At 41.4% G+C, this 13,239-nt stretch overlaps 1 protein-coding gene across 3 annotated transcripts in view; it reads right to left on the bottom strand.

Moving 5' to 3' along the window:
* LOC109893765 (uncharacterized protein KIAA1522 homolog) overlaps positions 1 to 9,736 on the bottom strand; it is a 44,603-nt gene extending 34,867 nt beyond the window's left edge. The window contains exons 1-2 of one of the 3 annotated variants that reach the window (XM_031829028.1): positions 9,441 to 9,735; positions 7,535 to 7,696 (exon numbers count right to left, since the gene is read on the bottom strand). The gene's annotated coding sequence lies outside the window, so the exon portion shown is untranslated. Of the gene's footprint in view, positions 1 to 7,534; positions 7,697 to 9,440 lie in introns of all 3 variants that reach the window. The other 2 variants (XM_031829029.1, XM_020486978.2) reach the window with 2 other exon arrangements.
* Positions 9,737 to 13,239: the final 3,503 nt, after the last annotated feature.

The raw sequence follows: 13,239 nt of genomic DNA, 5'->3' as shown, positions 1-13,239 counted from the left end.
ACAGTACTTTGTACACTCCCCTATGTATTTATTATGACAGTGACGCTAAAACTTTGAATTTGGTTCTATACTCCAGCATTGGATTTAAGATCAAATGCTTTATGAGGCGGCAGTACAGTGCCTCCTTTTGTATAAGGGTTTTTCATGTCTCTTTTACCGTTTAGAAATTCATGCACTTGATCTAGTCCCTTGTTGTGCCCAATATAAATGAATGGTAAATAATGTACTGTGTCATTTTAGAGTTCATTTTATTTTAAATAAGAATAGAATATGTTTCTGAAAACTTCATTAATGTGGATGCTACCATGATTAAATATTTATTATGATTTAAATTGTGAATATTGAGTGAGAATGATAGAGGCATAAATATCATACACCCTCCCTGCTGTGGCAGACACATCCAGACCATTGTAATGCAACAGCACAATCTGTATATTAATGTCATAGTATTGTGCAAGTGAAGATTGGAATAAGTTTACACTACAGGAGTTGTTGCAATAGTGACTCAGGGTGAGGAAGCAAACCTGGCTGGTACATGCGCCCGTGGGGACAAGTCAAAGACAGGAGGGTGTGGCAGTGAAACAGACACCTTTGTTTAAAGAGAGTGAGTATAGCTTAGTTTAAACAAGAGCACATTCACATTTACCTCCAAGTCTGGACACTGGGATTTAAAGTGGCAGAGCAGTGTTCAATGTTCTAGTCAACATTTAGTCCACCTTCAGAGATCAGTGTGGGACATAGATCCCCCCCCTCAAACCCAATGTCTTCTTAGGGTAGTAAAATGTGGGCAATTCCATGATAAGGGAATTACACTTTTACTCAGATTTTTTCACTTGAAAATGTATGCCAAACTAAAACCATTGATTTCAAAGTTTAACAAACCAAACTCTATGCACAAGGACTACTTTTAATAATTGTTTTACATTTTTTATTTTTTAACTAATTTAGTGGAAGAACTGTGCAGATGCAAACTTTGGTGACAGAATTACGGTAAAATCTCCCTCAGTGTTTTATCCGACCACATTCTCCAAAAATTCTTAAAATATCTGCTCAGAATTCAAATAAAAAAGATGGGTTTTCAGCTATGACATGGCATCTTGAGTTTAAAAATATATATATTTTGGTTATGAGAAGGCACCTACCTTAAGTTTAGTGGATTTACACACGGTAACGGAATTACTGTAATGGAATGACATCATGGGTCCCTGATCTCTACGACACATAAATGGATAATTATTCTCCTCATGTTTCACAACTTTGGACATCACAGCACAGCACAGCTCAGTAGTTCAGTACAGTAGATATACTGTACTAGTGTATTGGACTACTGTGCTCAACTCACTGTACAGTACTGTATTCTACTCAATGTACTGTACTTGTGCTATGCAAACTTGTGAAACATGTCTATGATAGGTCCAGTCCGGTCTGTCTGTGGACATTAACATCAAGGCCAGGGTGAACTGACCAAAGTTTTACACATTTTCAACATCAATGGAGGTCTGGTGTTAGTTGGTGCTCAGTGGGTGAGGATGTTGATTATAGTAAATGGAAAGAGGGGGCTAATGGGTAGGTGTCAGTAAGAGCTGGGAGAGGTGATATTAACTGGAGAGAGAGAGGGAGGAGTTGTCAAGACTTAGGCTGTTTTAACACTCTTGGTTTGACCACCAGACAACAGAAAGACAAAGAAAATAGTTGTGAGCTGAACATAACAGTATGCCATGGAAGGGAGGACAGAAGCAAGTGACCCAACTGTGTTTGTGACCATTGTAGCTAACTCAGTTGCAGTAATTCCGTTACACTTTTGGGGTAATTCTGTTACCAATTTGGTAACGGATTCACACGTTTTTTTACTTCTGTGAACTTGTCAAAGCATTAAGTTATGCCCATAGTCCTTAGATGGAAATGTTTGAAAAATGTATCTATGCCTTTATTTCCTAAAAATATAGACTCAGCTTTAATTTGACACCCAATATGATATGCTGCTATGAGCTTCACATGTTGGTGCTCATGGGCCGCTTTTGATGGAACTGCCCATGTACAGTTTTGAATAGAGTGAACATTATGTGAAATAATGGCGCGTGCTGCTGTAATAACTGATTAAGTGTCAACATTTTACTCATGTGAAAGGTGGCTTTACGGTACTGATTGATCAGAGGTCAACCGATTAATCGGAATAGCCGATTAATTAGGGTCGATTTCAAGTTTTCATAACAATCGGAAATCGGTATTTTTGGGCACTGATTTTGCCGATAAAAAAAACAACAACTTTATTTAACTAGGCAAGTCAGTTAAGAACACATTCTTATTTTCAATGACGGCCTAGGAATGGTGGGTTAACTGCCTCGTTCAGGGGCAGAACGACAGATTTTCACCTTGTCTGCTCGGGGGATGCAATCTTGCAACCTTACAGTTAACTAGTCCAACGCTCTAACCACCTGAATACATTGCACTCCACAAGGAGACTGCCTGTTACGCGAATGCGAAGCCAAGGTAAGTTGCTAGCTAGCATTAAACTTATCTTATAAAAAACGAATCAATCAATCAATCACTAGTTAACTACACATGGTTGATGATATTACTAGTTTATCTAGTGTGTCCCGCATTGCATATAATCGATGCAACGCTGGGGGATGATTTAACAAAAGCGTATTTGCGAAAAAAGCACAATCGTTGGCTGACTGTACCTAACCATAAACACCAATGCCTTTCTTAAAATCAATACACAGAAGTATATATTTTTAAACCTGCTTATTTAGCTAAATGAAATCCAGGTGAGCAGGCAATATTAACCAGGTGAAATTGTGTATTTTCTTGCGTTCATTGCACGCAGAGTCAGGGTATATGCAACAGTTTGGGCAGCCTGGCTCATTGCGAACTAATTTGCCAGAATTTTACATAATTATGACATAACATTGAAGGTTGTGCAATGTAACAAGAATATTTAGACTTAGGGATGCCACCCGTTAGATAAAATACCGAACGTTTCCGTATTTCACTAAAATAATAAACGTTATGTTTTCGAAATGACAGTTTCCGGATTCGACCATATTAATGACCAAAGGCTCGTATTTCTGTGTGTTATGTTATAATTAAGTCTATGATTTGATAGAGCAGTCTGCCTGAGCGATGGTAGGCAGCAGCAGGCTCGTAAGCATTCATTCAAACAGCACTTTCGTGCGTTTTGCCAGCAGCTCTTCACAAGCACAGCGCTGTTTATGACTTCAAGCCTATCAGCCTAATGGCTGGTGTAACCGATGTGAAATGGCTAGCTAGTTAGCGCGCTAATAGCATTTCAAACGTCACTCGCTCTGAGACTTGGAGTAGTTATTCCCCTTGCTCTGCACGGGCCACAGCTTTTGTGGAGCGATGGGTAACGCTGCTTTGAGTGTGGCTGTTGTCGATGTGTTCCTGATTCGAGCCCAGGTAGGGGCGAGGAGAGGGACGGAAGCTATACTGTTACACTGGCAATACTATAGTGCCTATAAGAACATCCAATAGTCAAAGGTATATGAAATACAAATGGTATATAGAGAGAAATAGTCCTATAAATACTATATTAACTACAACCTAAAACCTCTTACCTTGGAATATTGAAGTCTCATGTTAAAAGGAACCACCAACTTTCATATGTTCTCATATGTTCTCATGTTCTGAGCAAGGAACTTAATCGTTTGCTTTTTTACATATTGCACTTTTACTTCTCCAACACTTTGTTTTTGCATTATTTAAACCAAATTGAACGTTTCATTATTTATTTGAGGCTAAATTGATTTTAATTTATGTATTATATTAAGTTAAAATAAGTGTTCATTCAGTATTGTTGTAATTGTCTTTATTATAAATAAATACTTTTTTTTTTTTATCGTCCGATTAACCGGTATCGGCTTTTTTTTTGTCCTCCAATAATCGGTATCGGTGTTGAAAAAAATCATAATCGGTCGACCTCTAGTACTGATATTTCATAAATCAGGGTATGCCTCTATTCTGTGGGCATTATCAAATAAAGAAGAGCAGAACCACTCAAGTGAAGGGCATTCTACAGTGAGGCAGGTGATTAGAACACATGCACGTTCTGAACCAGAGGCGCGGTGTACAGTTGAAGTCGGAAGTTTACATACACCTTAGCCAAATACATTTAAACTCACAATTCCTGACATTTAAAAATTACCTGTCTTAGGTCAGCTAGGATCACCACTTTATTTTAAGAATGTGAAATGTCCGAATAATAGTTGAGAGAATGATTTATTTCAGCTTTAATCTCTTTCATCACATTCCCAATGGGTCAGAAGTTGACATACACTCAATTAGTATTTGGTAGCATTGCCGTTAAATTGTTTAACTTGGGTTAAACGTTTCAGTTAGCCTTCCACAAGATTCCCACAATAAGTTGGGCCCATTCCTCCTGACAGAGCTGGTGTAACGGAGTCAGGTTTGTAGGCCTCCTTGCTTGCACACGCTTTTTCAGTTCTGCCCACAAATTTTCTATAGGATTGAGGTCAGGGCTTTGTGATGGCCACTCTAATACCTTGACTTTGTTGTCCTTAAGCCATTTTGCCACAACTTTGGAAGTATGCTTGGGGTCATTGTCCATTTGGAAGACCCATTTGCGACTAAGCTTTAACTTCCTGACTGATGTCTTGAGATGTTGCTTCAATATATTCACATCATTTTCCATCCTCATGAAGCCATCTATTTTGTGAAGTGCACCAGTCCCTCCTGCAGCAAAGCACCCCCACAACATGATGCTGCCACCCCATTGCTCCATGGTTTCATCTGACCAAAGGACATTTCTCCAAAAAATACCATGTTTGTCCCCATGTGCAGTTGGAAACCGCTTTTTTTAATGGCGGTTTTGGAGCAGTGGATTCCTCCTTACTGAGCGGCCTTTCAGGTTATGTCGATATAGAACTCGTTTTACTGTGGATATAGATACTTTTGTACCGGTTTCCTCCAGCATCTTCACAAGGTCCTTTGCTGTTGTTCTGGGATTGATTTGCACTTTTCGCACCAAAGTATGTTCATCTCTAGAAGACAGAATGCGTCTCCTTACTGAGCGTTATGATGGCTGCGTGGTCCCATGGTGTTTATTCTTGCGTTCTATGATGTCAAGCAAAGAGGCACTGAGTTTGAAGGTAGGCCTTGAAATACATCCACAGGTACACCTCCAATTGACTCAAATTATGTTAATTAGCCTATCAGAAGCTTCTAAAGCCATGACATCATTTTCTGGAATTTTCCAAGCAGGTTAAAAGGCACGGTCAGCTTTGTGTATGTAAACTCCTGACCCACTGGAATTGTAATACAGTGAATAAGTGAAATAATCTGTCTGTAAACAATTGTTGGAAAAATTACTTATGTCATGCACAAAATAGATGTCCTAACCGACTTGCCAAAACTATTGTTCTGTTAACAAGAAATTTGTGGAGTGTTTGGAAAAACGAGTTTTAATGACTCCAGCCTAAGTGTATGTAAACTTCCGACTTCAACTGTATGTACATGATGTATGTGAGTCACCACTAGGGGAAAACTGGAACAACCCAATGAAATCCATCTCCTAAAAAGGATTGTCACATTAATAAGCAATGACAGCGGGTAAGACCAAAGGAATGTGCCTATTTTCAATGTGATGATTTCACTCAAAGTTACTCAAAACACAGAGGTACGTTGTACAAGGCAAATGTCAGAACATTGCGTTAACAAATCATATTTTTTTCCCAATGCATTTTTTCAAAAGCATTTTATGCACATGGCTCTGGACAATTCCTGGTCTTCCCATGGACTTTTGTAAAATTAGTGGAAAAGAGGAAACATTAAAAAACATCCGACAAGACACAAATGGCCTTCTAAAGAGACAGTGAGTTTGAACGCTAGTATTTCAAGAATATATAGATATGCATTTTTCTTGAGGCAAAACCTTACCTAAGTTTCTGTTTGCTATAATAAAGGATATGTGGATCAGTATATCGATAGAAATAAATTCAACACAACAATACATGCCAATACTAAACATACATAAAGAGTTGGATAAGACCCAACTGAAATGAGGTCAGTCGACAGTGAATCAGGGTCATTGTTGCTGTAAGGGTGAATATGTGGAGCCGTGGACAGATCTGTTCAAGTCTGAGTGCTGTTGGGCCACTGTAGCCATGCAGCAGCTTGTCTAAGAGTAGAGCCTGCATTCCTGAGAGATTGATAATTACTGAGGAACTCCTCTTTCCAAATATCCTTCACCCCCTCTCTCCCTCTTGTTCTCCCCCCCCCCACCCCCCACCCACCTACCTCCCTCTTTCTGCCTGACAAAAAACTTATACAGTAGCCTAGGAACCAGAGTCATAAAAACATAATGGCAAGGGTCATAAGAGAATACCATTGTAAGATAAAGTTTTAAAACGAATTATGCACAGGCTAAAGTTACCGGTACCCCTCATTACTTTCTCATATTGTTCACATGTTTCAATAGTGAGAGACTCTTGAGTTTCTCAGACTGGGCTGTTGAATCTGCCCGATTCTAAACCTCATATAAGTGTTGCCGTGGGCCTAAGCCTGGACCTCTGTATCTATGGGGATGAAGACCCTGGTCTGAGGGAACAAAACCAGGGGAGGTGAAGTCTTTTGACAGTAGTGACTTAGTGACTGCTGGGATAAACACAGCTGTGGCTTAAAAAACATCCTCTCCTGCCACTGGCATCTCTGAAGTCTCTGTTCTCTCCAGTCAAAACAAGCCCTCTGTGCCCCAACCACAATAACACACACTCACTCACTCAGTCACAGACTGCCATACACTAAGCACTATGTAGGGTGAGAGGACTGGGAAATCTTATAGTAAGGAGAGCAGAGCAGACTAATCCAGCAGTGAACAAATGCAAATGTTCTCTATGTAAACTGTTTTGGCATTTTAGAGTGCCTAAATAGGCTACTAAAAGAAGGCCTGTCCCGTTTGGCTACTACTACTGAAACACAGTCCGCCGACCTAGGAATGTTGGCCTGAGAACATGAGACACATGCTCACACACACATTAGCGTGGCTAACGTTTTGACTGATTGGATTTCCCATTAGTGCTGATCAATGGTTCAATGATTACAGATGAGTAAGTAAACCAATCCCACTGATTAAACATAGTGTCTACCACTCTGTCTACACAAAGGAGGCTTCTCACTACACTACAGACCTGAGTCACTGCTGATTTCACCACACTCACAGGACTGTCGCCCATTCCAGACTGTGGCTAGAATGTCTTCAGCCCATCATAATACTGAGACGTTATCTGTCCACACTGCTGTGAACTAAGTTCTACTGACTAACCCTCCTCCCCACTGGTCACTGTGGTCATTTTCCCCTGAGATCTCCCAAACACTAACCACTATCTAGACTGAGCTATCCTTCCTCTCTTAAGATCCTCTTGATCTGTCATGCCCTCATCCCTCTATTCCTAGGGCCCTGAGTTTTTCTAGGTCAAGTCCCATGCTGGAAGAAAGGTCAGGGCCCTAGTTGTGCAGAGGAATCTCCCCCTGGATCTGTGGTTACATAAGGCACCTGTTATCTCCATGGGTACAAGCCCTGGCTTGGCAGGCAGCCGAGTGAGAAGGAAGAAACACCAGTGCAGGACACACCCTTCCTAAACAAAAGTATATTGTCTCCACTCCAGTTCAGAAGTCATGGTGAAGTCATCAGGGGCAGAGGTTAGAGAGGGGTGTTCTGAAATGATCAGGACAATTTGGTCAAAATAAACTATAGGCCAATGTTTATTAGCAGACTGCACTGGTAATTAGTGGTAATTATCAGGTTTTAGTTGTCCACAATCAAATTAATGAGACAAAACAAGCAACTGACATATCATGTGACAACGTCTAAAACGACTGAAATCTGGCCAATTTGTCTCCAAAAGGACTTTATCCATAGAAAGATGTGAATAAATTGGAGTCCTGTTTCATTTCACAATTGATCTGCAGTCAAAACAACTTTGTTTGCAGCTTTCAGTTCTAAGTCCATGGCCAGGCAATGTACAGTATGTCTACAAACAGAAGAAGTCCCCTCTCGAGAACTGAGACTGTCAGGTTATCTCCAGTCAGGTTAATAAATAATCTTCACTCAAGATAAAGGAAATAGGAAATACATGTATCAGACTGCCATGAGGCAATTGACTGGGAGAGATAGTGTTATGGTAAGGTAGGTTGGCGCTATGTCAGTGTCCATGAGTCCTGCTCAGATAATTAATAGAAATCTAAATGTCTTTCATTGTAAATATCTCTTTCGTAAAACATGTTTAAGATTATATGTATTTTTACCTGTCTGTTTGACAGTTCCAATGCAATTCAACATTGGGTCTCCAGGCTATCCACCACCCTGACCCTGCATGCCAAGTTGGCTGTACCTGTACTGTCCCACCGATTGCCAATCATGTAGCCTATGTCAAATTAGGCCTACCTCACATAGTTCTAAAAGCATGATCTTGATTTGCCTGGAAACCCTATGTTGAATTGCATTGCATTCTAAAAAGGGGAGAAATGAGCATTTGAATCAGGAACGTTTCCTCTCACGACCTCTACAAGCCAGAAAGTGTAATAAAATGATATTTTAATGTACTTTACCGTTTGGTCCTTTTGGTGGTAGGAATGTGAGACAATATATCCACAGGAAAGTATAATTACATCAACTTTTCGAAGTCCGATTTCTATCAACTGAAGCATGCCCACAACATAAAAATACATGCAGGATTTGCTGAGCTCGTGCACGTGTTTCCATGGTTCAGCACATGCTTCAGGTGATAGAAATATGACTGCACTACCAGCCCTTTGAAAAGTTTATGTAATTATACTTCCCTGTTGATATAGCCGATTGTGCGACATTCCTACCATCAAAAGGACTAACCACAAGGCCAAACTGTAAAGTATGTTAAAATAGAATTGTATTCAACATTCTGGCTTGTAGAGGTCGTGAGAGGAAACTTTCCTGATTCAAACGATCATTTCTGCCCGATGTAGAATTCAATGCAATTCAACGTTGGTTGTCCAGGCAAGATATTGATACGTCATTGAGATCTTATTTTCCTCATTGTTTAGTAGGAAAGTTCAACTTTAGGATGAAAGTTATGAAATATATGACACTTATCATTATTGCCACGTTCATATGCTGGTCGGAACTAAGAAATGTCCGACTTGCTGATTCGTTGAACGCGGCACGCGTATAACTAGGCTACAACCATTAGAACATTTCAGAGTTTCCTAGTTCCAACAAGTATTTGACCGCGGCATATGTCAGAGCTCATAAAAAAGTTATGACATTATGATGACACGTGAGTTCACGTTCCCCTCATCACACAACTGCCAAATTCAGCATGCTACACTACACATAACACACTGACTATAAAGTATTAGAAACTTGCCATACAGAAATGGCCTGCAGACGACGGCAAAAAATCATTCATTCGGAATATGTTTACCTTTGGATTAAATACTTTTAAATCCCGATTTGATAGGTCAAATTCTGCCTCATCTGCTTTACATTTGAAGCGCTTCCACTGCGTTCCTCTCCAAAGTGGTTCACAGTCCGAACTGAAACACCAGGTAAAGCATTTCCGCTAAATGTGCCACAGGAGGAGACTACAGTGGTATTTTCTGCTGACCGAAACACTCCATGAATTGTTTTCCACAAACTGGCTCAATCGGTTTTTCGCACGAAGGCTCCAATGGTTTCCCCCAAATTACACAATACGTGCGTCTTGTGCTGTCCTATCTGTGGCTGCAGTGCGCGCACAGGTGAAAAAATGATAGGGATGATCTATGATGTTGATGTCCGCGCGCTGTGACGGCCACCTGGTGGCGGGCAAAATATCCTTCGTAGCTGAACTTTACAAATGATTAATGTGCACTTCTTCTTCCTTGATATCATGGCGGTCCGCAAACAAACGTTAAGGTGCATGCCGCCACCTACTGTGCTGGAGTGTGCGAGAAATCATGGTCTGTCTAATTATGTCCTACTAAAAATATATATATATATATATATATATATATAATAAATTCAACCTGCCATTTCTGCTTTCCACAATACAAGTCGTGTAGATAACCTTACTAATGAAAGCTATGAAGTTAACTTTATTCACAGTCAAAGTATCCTTTGACATAGCACATTCATGAGGTCAAGATTTCTGAACAGGTCTCAAAACCATACCAGGGCTAGCAGCAATACCAGTCCTGACATTAGGTCCACTTAGTACAGGAGCAGCCATGGAAGCTCCATCATTATGTAAAGTCCATGGAGAATAAGAGCACCTCCTCCCAGCTGCCCACTGCACTGAGGCTAGGAAACACTGTCACCACCAATAAATCAATTTTTCCATTTGCTTTCCATGCTTTCCATCTGGCTACCCCTACCCCAGTCAACAGCCCTGCACCCCCCACAGCAACATGCCCTAGACAATCTGGACCCTCTCTTTCTAAAATTATCTGCCGAAATTGTTGCAACCCCTAGTACTAGCCTGTTCAACCTCTCTTTCGTATCGTCTGAGATCCCCAGAGATTGGAAAGCTGCCACGGTCATCCCCCTCTTCAAAGGGAGAGACACTCTAGACCCAAACTGCTACAGACCTGTATCTATCCTACCCTGCCTGTCTTTGAAAGCCAAGGTAACAAACAGATCACTGACCATCGCCTGGTTCACCAACTACTTCTCAGACAGAGTTCAGTGTGTCAAATCAGAGGGCCTGTTGTCTGGACCTCTGGCAGTCTCTACGGGGGTGCCACAGGGTTCAATTCTCAGGCTGACTCTCTTCTCTGTATACATCAATGATGTCGCTCATGCTGCTGGTGATTCTCTGATCCACCTCTACGCAGACGACACCATTTTGTATACTTCTGGCCCTACTTTGGACACGGTGTTAACAAACCTCCAGAAGAGCTTCAATGCCATACAACTCTCCTTCCGTCAACCAATCGCTGCCCACACCTGCCCGCCTGTCCAGCATCACTACTCTGGACAGTTCTGACTTAGAATATGTGGACAACTACAAATACCTAGGTGTCTGGATAGACTGTAACTCTCCTTCCAGACTCACATTAAGCATCTCCAATCCAAAATCAAATCTAGAATCGGCTTCCTGCGTTTTGTTGTCAACCTTACTTTGCTACCTGACAACTTTACAGTTTTTACTTTTTAATTACCGTTTATATTTTTAGTTTTTCCCTCACTCAATTTTTTTTTCATTCACCTTTTTCACTCCGGATGCTTTATCTGGACATGGTTCGTCAGGGCCTCCAACAGTCGAAGCTAAGTAATAACATTAACATGATGCCTTCTAATTGCAGTCGCTGTACTCATAATATACAGGAGAACGATCGCCTTACGGCGAGGATAGCTGTGCTGCAAGCGCAGCTTCAGACGCAAGCGTAAGGCAAGGGTAATTTCAGTGTAGGAAAGGATGAAACAGCGTCTGTGCCGCCAGTAAGTACAGATAGTAACGTAAATCCCCTCGCACGGTCCCCGCAGCCAGACAACTTTCTCATGACTTCTGGGGGGAAATGCTGTAGAAATGCTCAACCGGTGTCGTTCATTCAGCCGACAGAAACTTTCAACCGGTTTTCCCCATTAAGCAGCGAGTCGGAGTCTGAGGCCGAGCCTTCTCTGGTCTCTACTCCTCCCGTTACGGAGTCTGAGACGCCGAAGCTTCCCACCATTATCTCTAACAAATTGAAAACCCTAGTCATTGGCGACTCCATTATTCGCAGTATTAGACTTAAAACGAATCATCCAGCGATCATACACTGTTTACCAGTGGCAGGGCTACCAACGTTAAGGCTAATCTGAAGATGGTGCTGGCTAAAGCTAAAACTGGCGAGTGTAGAGATATTGTTATCCACGTCGGCACCAACGATGTTAGGATGAAATAGTCAGAGGTCACCAAGCGCAACATAGCATGTAAATCAGCAGCTAGAAAAATGTGTCGGCATCGAGTAATTGTCTCTGGCCCCCTCCCAGTTAGGGGGAATGATGAGCTCTACAGCAGAGTCTCACAACTCAATCGCTGGTTGAAAACTGTTTTCTGCCCCTCCCAAAATATAGAATTTGTAGATAATTGGCCCTCTTTCTGGGACTCAGCCACAAACAGGACCAAGCCTGGCCTGCTGAGGAGTGATGGACTCCATCCTAGCTGGAGGGGTGCTCTCATCTTATCTACCAACATAGACAGGGCTCTAACTCCTCTAGCTCCACAATGAAATAGCATGCAGGCCAGGCAGCAGGCTGTTAGCCAGCCTGCCAGCTTCGTGGAGTCTGCCCCTAGCACAGTCAGTATAGTCAGCTTAGCTATCCCCATTGAGACCCTGTCTGTGCCTCGACCTAGGTTGGGCAAAACTAAACATGGCAGTGTTCGCCTTAGCAATATCACTAGGATAAAGACCTCCATTCCTGCCATTATTGAAAGAGATTGTGATACCTCACATCTCAAAATAGGGCTACTTAATGTTAGATCCCTCACTTTGAAGGCAGTTATAGTCAATGAACTAATCACTGATCATAATCTTGATGTGATTGACCTGACTGAAACATGGCTTAAACCAGATGAATTTACTGTGTTAAATGAGGCCTCACCTCCTGGTTACACTAGTGACCATATCCCCCGTCCATCCCGCAAAGGCGGAGGTGTTGCTAACATTTACAATAGCAAATTTCAATTTACAAAAAAAACATTTGCATTTTCGTCTTTTGAGCTTCTAGTCATGAAATCTATGCAGCCTACTCAATCACTTTTTATAGCTACTGTTTACAGGCTTCATGGGCCATATACAGTGCTCCTCACTGAGTTCCCTGAATTCCTATCGGACCTTGTAGTCATAGCAGATAATATTCAAATTTTTGGTGATTTTAATATTCACATGGAAAAGTCCACAGACCCACTCCAAAAGGCAACATGTTTTGTACAACATGTCTCTGGACCTACTCACTAACACAATCATACTCTAGACCTAGTTTTGTCCCATGGAATAAATGTTGTGGATCTTAATGTTTTTCCTCATAATCCTGGACTATCGGACCACCATTTTATTACATTTGTAATCGCAACAAATAATCTGCTCAGACCCCAACCAAGGAGCATCAAAAGTCGTGCTATAAATTCTCAAACAACCCAAAGATTCCTTGATGCCCTCCAGACTCCCTCTGCCTACCCAAGAACGTCAGAGGACAAAAATCAGTTAACCACCTAACGGAGGAACTCAATTTAACCTTGCACAATACCCTAGATGCAG

This window comes from Oncorhynchus kisutch, linkage group LG7 (genome assembly GCF_002021735.2).
Source record: "Oncorhynchus kisutch isolate 150728-3 linkage group LG7, Okis_V2, whole genome shotgun sequence".
NCBI lineage: Eukaryota > Metazoa > Chordata > Actinopteri > Salmoniformes > Salmonidae > Oncorhynchus > Oncorhynchus kisutch.
The sequence above is the reverse complement of the archived record's forward strand: the minus strand, read 5'-3'. Positions and strand labels throughout refer to the sequence as shown.